The 11,907-nt window shown below is 37.1% G+C and overlaps 1 pseudogene; it reads left to right on the forward strand.

Moving 5' to 3' along the window:
• The first annotated feature begins 2,101 nt into the window (after nucleotides 1-2,101).
• Nucleotides 2,102-4,214, forward strand: LOC127804050 (anthocyanidin 5,3-O-glucosyltransferase-like; annotated as a pseudogene).
• The last annotated feature ends 7,693 nt before the right edge of the window (nucleotides 4,215-11,907 follow it).

An 11,907-nucleotide genomic window follows, 5' to 3' on the forward strand; every position in this document is an offset into this window, starting at 1 on the left:
GTCACATGTGCACGACCCACCACCTTAAAATATTTTCATTGAATTAATTGATATGTAGCCAAACCCACCTTGCAGGATTAAGCCTTAAAATACAATAAATAAATTAATTGATTGGTGCATGACCTGTATGGAAGAGAATTGATCTCACATTAGTCAGGAGTAGACACATCTATCCAGCCTTCAGTAGTAATCAGTCAACACTGTTTAAGTCCCTGCCATATTCCTCTTCCTCACTCACAGCATCTACCTGGCCTTGGACCTTCTCCTCCGATGGCCTCCGCTGGCAGCCATTAAGGACCTACCTTGCCTAGGGCATTTTCCTTGTCGAGGGTCAGCACTTCCTGTGCCATATTGTGTACACAGGAAATATCTTTAAGACGCCCCATGGGTTTTAGCAAAATATACTTTTGCCTATCACTGAGGCTTCTTTTTACATTAGATTATTAGGGTTTTGTGGTATGGTGGCTAGAAGTGGAAGTTTATCAGGGTGGTTAGTACAGTGCTCTCATGTGGGATAAAATGCTGAAGTATGGTGCCACTGGAAGAGAAGATGCGTAGCCATGTTTACACACAACCACATCTCTACAATCTCTGCACGCCTATAGATAACAATGTTGTTGATTATCAGACCTCGAAGAGCCAATCACCTGGCAATGAACAGCATCCTCCTTGATGTAGCCAAATCTACAAATAGTAGACTTTCAAATCGTCCCAAACATACTGCTCAACCCAGCCCAACAGCCCGTGGGCCTTGACTACAAGATGATTTTATTTTATTATTTTTAAACTATGATATATTTTGTAACTTCAGTTCAGAATAACTTTCACCTTAAAGTTAAAAAACAATTTATTTGTTTAGCCACATAATGGCTACAAGGTTTTACGCTAGCCGTGATCTAACTTTTAAGGCAGTCGCTATCAGAATTAATCTTGTAAATCCCATCAAAATCCCACAGAATTGTTGTTCCCAGTGATCTAGCAAGGGTGGTTGCATGTAGCTCAACCTGTTTGACATCTCTACTCTTCATCCATAGATCAACGTTCAACTATTGTCTATTATTTGACTTATTGCTCATCCCCAAGTCATCTTTTTTTTTATACCAAACAACATGTTCAGCTTTTATTTTTAAAATTTTGAAAACTAAAACATAGAAAACTGAAAACAAGAACTAAAACTAAAATGAAAACTAAACATTGACAGCTCACTCAAACAGGCCCTTACCAATTTCCAAGCCAACTAAACAGTAAACTGATAGATATTCTGGTTTCATGTACCAAGTAAAGCTTTCTTAACTCTTCTCCCAATTCTGTTGCCCATCCCAGTTTGTGTTAGAAGACCCAACACGGGGATCATTTTCATGGCTCAAGCATTTCTGTTGCTAATTTGCTTGCTAAAAACAAAGGTTTTCTAATGATCTCAAGAGAACAAATATCACACTTCCATTTTGTTAAAGTTGTACGAACAACAATTATAGATGGTTAAAGTTAAAAAGCATAGGCAAATAATATCATATTTTCTCAGGACATGCATCGATCCCACACATAATTATTTCTGGAAATATATAGTTAAACAAGCTATAAAGCTACCTAACCATAGTTTACTCATAAGAATATCAGAAAGAAAAATTATTTCTCGTCCTCTAGAAAATGGAGTCATGAAGTTTCAATTGTTTGCATCTGCCTCTAACTCTGCTCTATTTTATATAAGTTTCAAAACCTTTTTGATCAAGAAATTACTAACTAGTCAAATATATAGCTAATATTTTTGGGAGTATAATGAAAAATTAACTTTTGCAAGATAAATGACAAATATCACATTTGTCAAGCTAGAAAAGAAAAATAACGACTTTAAAGTAAACAATTAATCAGCTCAAATCTAGGAACAATAAAAGTTGTTTGAAATGAATATACGAGTATTTTCTTTATTTGATTATATTTTGGTGACAATATTATAATTGCCAAGATGTTACATGGCTTGTCTGGAAGGGCAGGCCAATTAAAATAACATTTACTCAGAAATCTAAATGGTGGCATGCAGCAAAACAACACACACACACACACACACACATATATATATATATAAGCATGTTCCCAGAGCACAAAGCTCCCTGCTTAATTTGTCACTGCTGTTGGAGGAAGCGCTGCCGCCACCGTCGTCGCTGCTGTTGGAGGACGGAAGCGCCGCCGCTGGAGGATCTGGTGGCCGCTGCTCCTTCTTCCTCACCGCCGCCGCCTCTGCCGCTGTTGTTGCTGGTCACCGCTGCTCGTCGCCGATGATTTCTTCAAATCTCAAAAGCCCACACAGAGCCATTAGAGGCTTTTCTTCAAACCTCAGAATCCCAAGAGTTCGTTGGAGAATTTTATGGAGCAAAACATAGCTCCTCAACTGTAGTAGGGAGCTATTTCAAGTTCCACAAAAATTTAAGAAGTGACTAATTGACGGATAGAGAGTAGCGTTGGAGCAAAAATTATTTGAAATGCCGTACAAATTTTGACGGCTCGTTGGAGATGGCCTATCTAGTCAAACCGCTTACCCAAACACCCTATTCCTGTTCGCGGTATATCCATCCTACCCCCCTCTCTCTCTCCCTCTCCCTCTCCCTCTCCCTGGGAAAATGGAAGCCATAGTGATGTATCCATCGGCAGGAATTGGCCACCTGATACCCATGGTGGAGCTGGGGAAGCTGATACTGAGCCACCGCCCTTCCTACTCCATCGTCATCCTCACCACCACTCCCCCCTTCAACGCCGGCTCCACCGCCACGTCTCCGCCACCAGCCCCTCCATCTCCTTCCGCCACCTCCCCCTCATCTCCCCCCCTCTCGACCCCTTCTCCTTCCCCTCCAGGATAGCTTTCGCCTTCGAGCTCCTCCGCCTCAACACCCCCAACGTCCGCCAGGCCCTCCGCTCCATCTCCCTCTCCGCCTCCGTCGCCGCCTTCATTATCGACCTCTTCTCCACTCCCGCCTTCTCCGTCGGCGCCGAACTCAACCTCCCCACCTTCTACTTCTTCACCTCCGGCGCTTCTTGCCTCGCTTGCTACCTTTACTTGCCGACAATTGATCGGAACACCACCGGAGACTTCAAAGACATGAATACGCTTCTTCACTTTCCGAGCTTGCCTCCGATTCCATCCTCCGATATGCCGCTGCCAATGATGGAGAGAAGATCCGTCGAGTATAATGCATTCATAGATTTCTTTGTCCATATGCCCAAATCGGATGGGATTATTGTCAACACGTTCGAATCTCTGGAACCGGACGCCGTGAAAGCGATCCAAGATGGACTCTGTGTTCCCGACGCTCCTACGCCGCCGGTGTTCTGCTTGGGCCCGCTCATTGCATCCGACGAAGGCCGCGGAGGTGGCAGTGAAAACGTGTGTTTGAGGTGGCTCGACTCGCAGCCGAGTGGAAGCGTTGTATTCCTATGCTTCGGGAGCTTGGGTTCGTTCTCGGTGGAGCAGTTGGCGGCGATGGCGGTCGGGTTGGAGCGGAGCGGGCAGAGGTTCTTGTGGGTGGTGCGGAGCCCGCCCGACCCAGATAAAGGAAAGGTCATTGCAGCCCCGCCCGAGCCGGATCTGGATTCGCTTCTCCCCGATGGGTTCTTGGAGCGAACGAAGGAAAGGGGGCTGGTGGTGAAGTCATGGGCGCCGCAGGTGGCGGTGTTGCGGCACGACTCGGTGGGCGGGTTCGTGACACACTGCGGGTGGAACTCGGTGTTGGAGGCGGTGTGCGCCGGCGTGCCGATGGTGGCGTGGCCGCTCTACGCTGAGCAGAGGCTGAACAGGGTGCTGTTGGTGGAGCAAATGAAGCTGGCCTTGTCGATGAACGAGTCGGACGGCGGATTCGTGACGGCGGCGGAGGTGGAGGAGCGAGTCAGAGAGCTGATGGAATCCGAGGCCGGCAAGGCCGCTAGGGAGCGAGCCAAAGCGGCGAGGGAGGGGGCAATGGCCGCCCTGAGCGACGGCGGGTCGTCGCCGGCGGCGTTGGCTAAATTGGTTGAGTCATGGAAGCGGAGTTGAGTTGACTCGCATCGACTCTGAGTCTGAATAGTAATACCGTCTACCATGCACGTTCTGGAATCAACTGCGATCTTTGACTTTTACACGGCAGAGAGAAATGAATTAAAAAAAAAAAAAAATGATCGCTCACAATTTACTCATTTCAAATTGTTGAATGGATGATTCCTAATTTTTAGGAGCATGTTTTATGCTTTTATTTGTTAGAATCATTACATTTACATTAGTGGTTAGTTATATTTGGCACTAAACTTGATCATGGGTTTCTGAATCTATTTTTTAGCATTTTTTGTTCCTATAGCTAGTATTATTTAAGTCTTGGGTGTACTGGATGTTTTTGAATGATGAATTTTTGGTATTGACTTTGCCTCTCAATATTCTATTGTAATATTTCTTTTATCTTACCAACATTTATGGTATCAGAGTCACAATTTGTTCCTTTTTTCCACAAGCGTGGGAAAAGAGCATGTGAGATAAAAAAGAATAAAAAGTTATTCTAATTTGTAGACCACTTACAACAAATGACACAAATGCTTCATCTCAACCTCTTATTCCAATTTTTAAAGGGATAATTTATTATTTTTGGAGTCTCAAGATGAAAACTCTCTTTTAAGTCTCAAAGAGATATTGGACTTGGTAGAAAACGGGCTTGAAGATAGGTAACCAGTTGAGCCTGCTCAACAGTCGTAGGAGAATCGCATGCAACCAGTCGAGCCCAATCAACAGCTGCAGCAGTAGGATAATTGGGAGAAGGACTTCAAGACTCTTTTCATGATCCAGCAAGCTCTTGATGATAAAATATTTTCCAGAATTACTACAACAACTACTTCTCATGAGGCATGGGAGACTCTAAAGCAAGAGTATATGGGAGACAAAAAAGTGACACTCTAAAGCTGGAAACTCTCCGTTGCAATTTTGAAATGTTAGCTATGCAAGAAAAAGAATCTGTGCAAGAATTTTTGTCTAGGGTGTCTGGTATTGTCAATCATATGAAGAGTTTTGGTGAAAAAATCAATAATGAGATAGTTGTGTGCAAGGTTTTGAGGAGTTTAACCACAAAATTTAATCATGTTGTTGTTGCAATTGAAGAGTCAAAGGATTTGTCCACTTATTCCTTTGATGAATTGATGAGCTCTCTGATAGCTCATGAAAATAGGCTTAGCAAATCATCTGAAAAAGTTGAGGAGAAGGCCTTTTAGATGAAAAGGGAGTCTTCTTTCAAAGGAAAGTCAAAAAATTTAGGACGTCAAGGCAAAGGCAGAGGTGGATTTCGTGGACGAAGTCGTGGCAACAAAGACAAAGGTCAATTAAGTGAATCATGTCAATACAAGAGCTTAATCCAATGCAAATATTGCAACAAAATAGGGCACAAAGAAGCAAATTGTTGGACCAAATATAAGGAATAACAGAAACAAGCAAATTTTACAAAAAAGGTTGAAGAGGAGAGCAAGCTATTCATGGCTCATTGACCTATTCAAGATATGCTAAACAACAATATAATATGGTTTTTGGAAAATGGATGCTCCAACCACATGTCAGGGACAAAGTTGTTGTTCAAAGAGGTTGACGAGTCACATAAAGGTGAAGTTCGACTCAGAGACGACAAGCAGATGCATGTAGAAGGGAAAAGTACAATTGCCATCAGAACCTTACAAAGTGATATCAAACTCCTTTATGATGTGCTATTTGTGCCTCGTTTAGCTCATAACTTGTTGAGTGTTGGACAATTGATGATTAGTGGATATAAGGTTGTGTTTGATTGTGATTCATGTGTTGTTAATGATAAAAAAATTTGGTTAAATCATTGCAAATGTCCATATGACACAAAACAAAATGTTTCCTCTTGATGTTTCAAATGTCATGAGCAAAACCTTAGTTGTTAGGGGAAATAACGAGGCTAAACTATGGTATTTACGTTTTGGTTATTTGAATGTGAACGGTCTAAGACTTTTAAGACAAAAAGAAATAGTTGTTGGTTTGCCGAAAATTGGTGAACTTGATTTTTGTGAAGGGTGTGTTTATGGAAAATAGAGTAAAAGATAATTTCCTGTTGGCAAATCATGTAAGGCTTCAAAATGTCTTGAACTTAGATCATTTTCTGTTGGAAAATCATGTAGGGTTTCAAATTGTCTTGAACTTGTGCATGCTGATTTGTGTGGGTCTATGCAAACTAAGTTGCTTAGAGGCAGTTGTTATTTTTTTGCTATTTACAGATGATTATAACCGTATGAGTTGGGTTTATTTCTTGAAATTCAAATTAGAAACCTTCGAGAATTTCAAGAAATTCAAGGCATTGGTGGAGAAATAAAGTGGCAATAGCATAAAAGCATTTTGAATAGATTGAGGCGATGAATTCTTATATAATGATTTCACTTATTTTTGTAATGAGCATGGCATACACAGAGAACTTACAACATTTTATACGCCATAGCAAAATAGTGTTGCAGAGCGTGGGGTCGTCTTAACAACATTTGTGGCCCAGGTAAGATTTAATTTAGTGGCCTTTTAATAATATAAATAAATACTAAAAATTATTTAAATTTTATTTTATTTGTTTTTGGAGATGCAAAACTGCTAATTAAATTTTTGTATTTAAATCTAAAAAGTAAATCTTTTTCAATTGACAATATAGACAAGAAAAAAAGATATGAAAACGTAAAAATTGAATAAGCAAAAAAATGTGAAGAGTTAATAGATAAGTCCTACAAAGTAAAAATTTATTGTTTTTTTTTTAATATCCAAATCAATGCAAATTCTCTAAATAAAATTTTCGTCGTTCAAATAATCATTTTATCAAATTATCCATCTAAACTAATACCACTTCTTATCCTTTTTTTTTTTTGTTACGTTACTAGTTTATATTTTATTATTCATTACCTAATATTAAAAAATAATTCGTAGACTTAAAATGTTGGGGTCTCCTCATTTAAATAATATCTCACTATACATTACCTAATATTGAAAAATGATTTGTAGACTTGAGGAGTTGGAGCCTCCTCCTTCAAATAAAATAACAAAATAAACATAATATAACTTTAAAGAAAATCATCGTAAAATAGAATTAATAATTTTGTATCTCAAAATATTAAAAAAATAATTAATTATCAATTTTGGGGCCTCACTTTCTTGGAGGCCATAGGCCTTAGTGGCCTATGCCTTGAGCTGAGCCTGGCAGAGCGAAAAAATAGTACAGTGGTGGAAATAGCCAGAAGTATGTTGAAGGCAAAGGGGCTTCCAAATCAATTTTGGGGAAAAACAGTAACAACAATAGTGTATCTTTTGAATATCTCTCCAACAATAGTCGTTCTCAATCAAACACCATACGAAACATGGAGGAGCAAGAAGTCTTGGGAAAGCCATTTAAAATCTTCGGTTGTGTAGCATATGCTTTGGTTAATTCTTGTTCTAAACTTGATGAAAAATTTGAAAAATGCATTTTCATTGGCTATAGTCCTCAATCCAAAGCATATCGCTTATATAATCCTATAAGTGACAAAGTGATAATTAGCAGGAATATTATGTTCAATGAGGAGGCCTGTTTAAGCTGGAATGTTAACAAAGAAGGCATCGCCAATCAGGTTCCTGCAAATTTTGATGTTGAACAACTAGAATTGCCATCACATGCAAGTTTAAATTCTCCATCCCTTGCAAGTTTAACTCCTTCATCACCAGGTGACAGTAGCAATACAAGTCTAGCAAGTTCAAATTCTCCATTATCCAGCTCCTCCAGCGACAGTGAAACACTACCTAAAAAATTTAGATCTTTAATAGAAATTTATAACTCATGTGACTTTACTTTTTAGTCACTGATCCAACTTCTTTTGAGGAAGTTGCAAAACAATCAGAGTGGCAGATCACTATGACAGAGGAGATACAGGCCATTGAGAAAAATTCAACATGGGAGTTAGTTGATATTCCTAAAGGCAAAAATGTTGTAGGACTCGAGTGAGTGTTTTAAACAAAGTATAATGCTAACGAAAGTATCCAAAAGAGGAAAGCTCAGCTCGTGGCCAAAGGATACTCATAGTTGTCAGGTATAGATTTTGATGATACTTTCTCTCTCGTTGCTCGCTTTGAAACTGTAAGAGTCATGTTGGCTTTGGCTACCCAAATGCAACTTCTTGTGTATCAATTTGATATGAAATCTGTCTTTTTAAATGATGACTTGGAAGAGAAGTTTTATGTAGCACAACCTAAGGGTTTTGTTATCAATGGCAGTGAAAACAAAGTCTACAGGTTAAGAAAAGCTATTTATGGGCTAAAAGAAGCTCCGCGTGCGTGGTATAGCAAAATTGATGCTTTCTTTCAAGACAACAGATTCACAAGAAGTGAAAATGAGCCTACTCTTTACTTGAAGCGACAAAGTAATGGAGATTTTTTGGTGGTCTGTCTTTATGTGGATGATATGATTTACATGGATTCCTCAAAGTCTTTAATTGCTAATTTTAAGTCTAACACGATGAGAAAGTTTGAGATGATAGATTTGGGGTTACTATAATACTTTTTGGGTCTTGAGGTGAAGCAAAGTGAAGAAGGGATTTTCATGTGTCAAAAGAAATATGCTACAGACTTGTTGAATAGGTTTAATATGAGCAATTGTGAGGTGGCAGCCACACTAATGAACATTAATGAGAAGTTGCAACAAGAACATGGGATTGAGAAGACAAATCCAAGATTGTTTAGAAGTTTAGTTCATGGTTTAAATTATTTGACACATACTAAACCTGACATCGCTTTTTTTGTTAGTGTTGTGTCTAGATTCATGCATGGTCTTACAAAGCAACATTTTGGTGCAGCAAAAAGGATCATTCGTTATGTTGCTGGAACAATTGATTTTGGTGTTTGGTATTATTCCAAAGTGTCAAATTTCAAGTTATTTGGTTTCACTGACAGCGATTGGGCAGGATGTTTAAATGATCGAAAGAGTACTTTCGACAAGCTTTTTAGTTTTGGTTCTAGAGCAGTGACATGGAGTTCGAAGAAACAAGAAACAATAGCTTTATCATCTTTTGAAGCAGAATATATAGCAACAACTTCAACAGCTCGACAGACTTTATGACTCAAGAAATTTCTTGTTGATTTTAATTATAAACAAAATGTAGCTACAAAGATACTATGTGATAACAGATCCGCAATTGCAATGGCAAGGAATCCTATTTTTCATGGCAAAACAAAGCATATCGACGTGCAACATCATTTCATCTAGAAGCTAGTAACTGATGGAAAAATAGTGTTGAAATTATGTGATACAAATGAGCAAGCAGCTAATATCTTTACAAAGTCTCTTCCTCAAGCCAAGCATCAATTTTTCAAATCTCAATTGGGCGTATGTAATTTTGAATCCAAGGGGAGTGCTAAATGAATGATTCAAACTATTAGTTATTATTTTTTAAGAGCAGGTGTTTTATGTTTTTATTTGTTAGTCATTAAGGTAGTGGTGAGTTACATTTAACATTAAACATGATCATGGGTTTATGATCCTATTTTTTAGCATTTTTTGTTCCTACTGCTAGCATTATTTAAGACTTGGTGTACTAAACGTTTTTGAAAGATGAACTTTTGTTATTGACCTTACCTCTCAATATTCTATTGCAATATAGTTCTTACTTCCATCTTACCAACACAAACGCTCCGTCAATCTAAATTATTATGGAGTATGGAGGGCACCTACTGTAAATTTATTTTATTTTTAATTATAAAATATTGTATTAATCCATAACATATATGTTATATTTCATTATCTAATAAAAATATTATTTCATAATTAAAAATAAGATATAATAAATATGACTTAATTAAAATTAAAGTATATTTATTATACATTAATCATTTCAAGTAATTAATTAAATTTCAACCCCAAAATTCGGTATAAATACTGCCAGATGAAGATTATTTGATTAAAAGTGAATTTTTAAAATTAAATTTATTAATTTCTATTTACAAAAATATTGGTTTATATTAGATTTTTGACATTAATATTTTAGTTTTTAGATGAATAAACGAAATAATCCAAAACACATGATTTTAGACTCTTTACTAAACTTTCAGAATATTACTTTTCTTGAAAATTTAGTTAACTTCAGCTATATCGGTTAAATTAATTTTTTAAAATTTTAATCATATTCATTTTGTTTATATAAATTTTATTAATTTTGTTTAATTATTAAATTAATTTATAATCCATCAATCTAATTGAATACCCTTGAAGTTAAGCATCACTACTTTTTACTTTTAAAAAATTACATTAGGTACCTTTACTATTTAAAAGTTATGTTTCTGTTTTTTGTTTTTAAATTTAAGACTTATGTTTGACTGTCTCAAAAGTTAAATATATGTTAAATATAAATTTTATAAAATTATATAATATTTTTAATACTTATTACTGAAAGAATATTACTATAATTTATAAAATATGAAAATCCCGCAATAATTTAGTAAAGCTTCAAGTTGCCAGTAACCCATCAAATTTTTCGAAGCATCTAAATATAATTTAAATATTTTTCATTTAATTATGTGAATATCAAAACTCGTCTAGATTAACCCTAATTTTCAATATTTTAAGAAAAGTATCGTAAGTTTAACATTATTATAAAAATTATCTTAGTCTTCGAAAAAATATAATAAACACCTCTAAAATTTAATATTATGTTATAATTTTTTTAATTAATTTTAGTTAAATATTAAAAAATAATTAAAATACTCTTTACATGTAAAAACTTTATTCTCATTTCTCTCCTCATGCTTAGGCCTCTTTGGTTCCTTTCCTTTTCTCTAGGCCAATGGCCAATACCAACATAAGTTTACCACAATAAAGCCATCTCCAATGCGGAGTCAACATCCTCCCTAAGTTAAAATTTGGAGAGCATTTCTCAAAATTTTTGCTCCAACGCTGCTTCCTACTTGTCAAGTCACTCAAATATTTGTGAAACTTAAAACGGCTCCCTACAGTTGAGAGCCATGTTTTGCTCCCTATATTTCTCAATAACTCTATTTGACTTCTAAAATTTGAATGGCCCAATAGTTTATGCCAACAGCCACCTACTGCCAACTACTAATTGATTGTTTTTGTAAGATAAAGCAGAGAGAGAGAAAAAAATAAATGAAAGCAAAACTTCTCTCCTCAGAATGGGATGTTTTTGTAAGATAAAGCAGCGAGAGAGAAAAAAATGAAAGCAAAACTTCTCTCCTCAGAATGGGACATTAGGGAAGGACGCTCGTGATGGTATGTAATAAAAAAAAAAATAAAAAGAGAGTGAAATTATAAAATGATCATTTTTATCTCTTTATATAACAAAAAGAAGTTCCTATTATTGAAATTACATTAACCTTAGGAGATGATTATTGCAATAATATATATATATATAGCATTTATCGTACCAACTACTCCAATCCATCAACTCCCCAAGATGCGGGACAAATGAGGGAGGCAACTCTTCAACTACCATTCTAACAACCAAACATAAAACAGCAGTGCTACTTTGGCCATTAGATATATCAAGGGATTTATCAAAGGGTGTCAAAAAGATCCAAATGCTCTTGTCTAAATTATAAATTTACAAAATCTACCACTGCCTTGCTCGTTATTCTCTCCTATTTCCCCTTTCCATAGCTGCTGATGCAATCACCGACCGCCGCTACCTTCGCCTCACTACCTCGCTAATCACCACTGCATCTTTCTTGGAGTAGCGGTGGTCGGCGAAACGATAGCAGCGAGGCGACCAGGTGAAGGCAGCGGCGGTCGACGATTGTATTGACGGCCATGGGAAGGAGAAAGATGAAAGAACAACGAGCAAGGCAATGACAGATGTTGCAAATTTGCAATTTAGGCAGGACATTTGGGTCATTTTGACACCCTTCGGTAAGCCCCTCGGTATATCTGTTGGGCAAAG

This window comes from Diospyros lotus, chromosome 1 (genome assembly GCF_014633365.1).
Source record: "Diospyros lotus cultivar Yz01 chromosome 1, ASM1463336v1, whole genome shotgun sequence".
In the NCBI taxonomy this organism is placed as follows: domain Eukaryota; kingdom Viridiplantae; phylum Streptophyta; class Magnoliopsida; order Ericales; family Ebenaceae; genus Diospyros; species Diospyros lotus.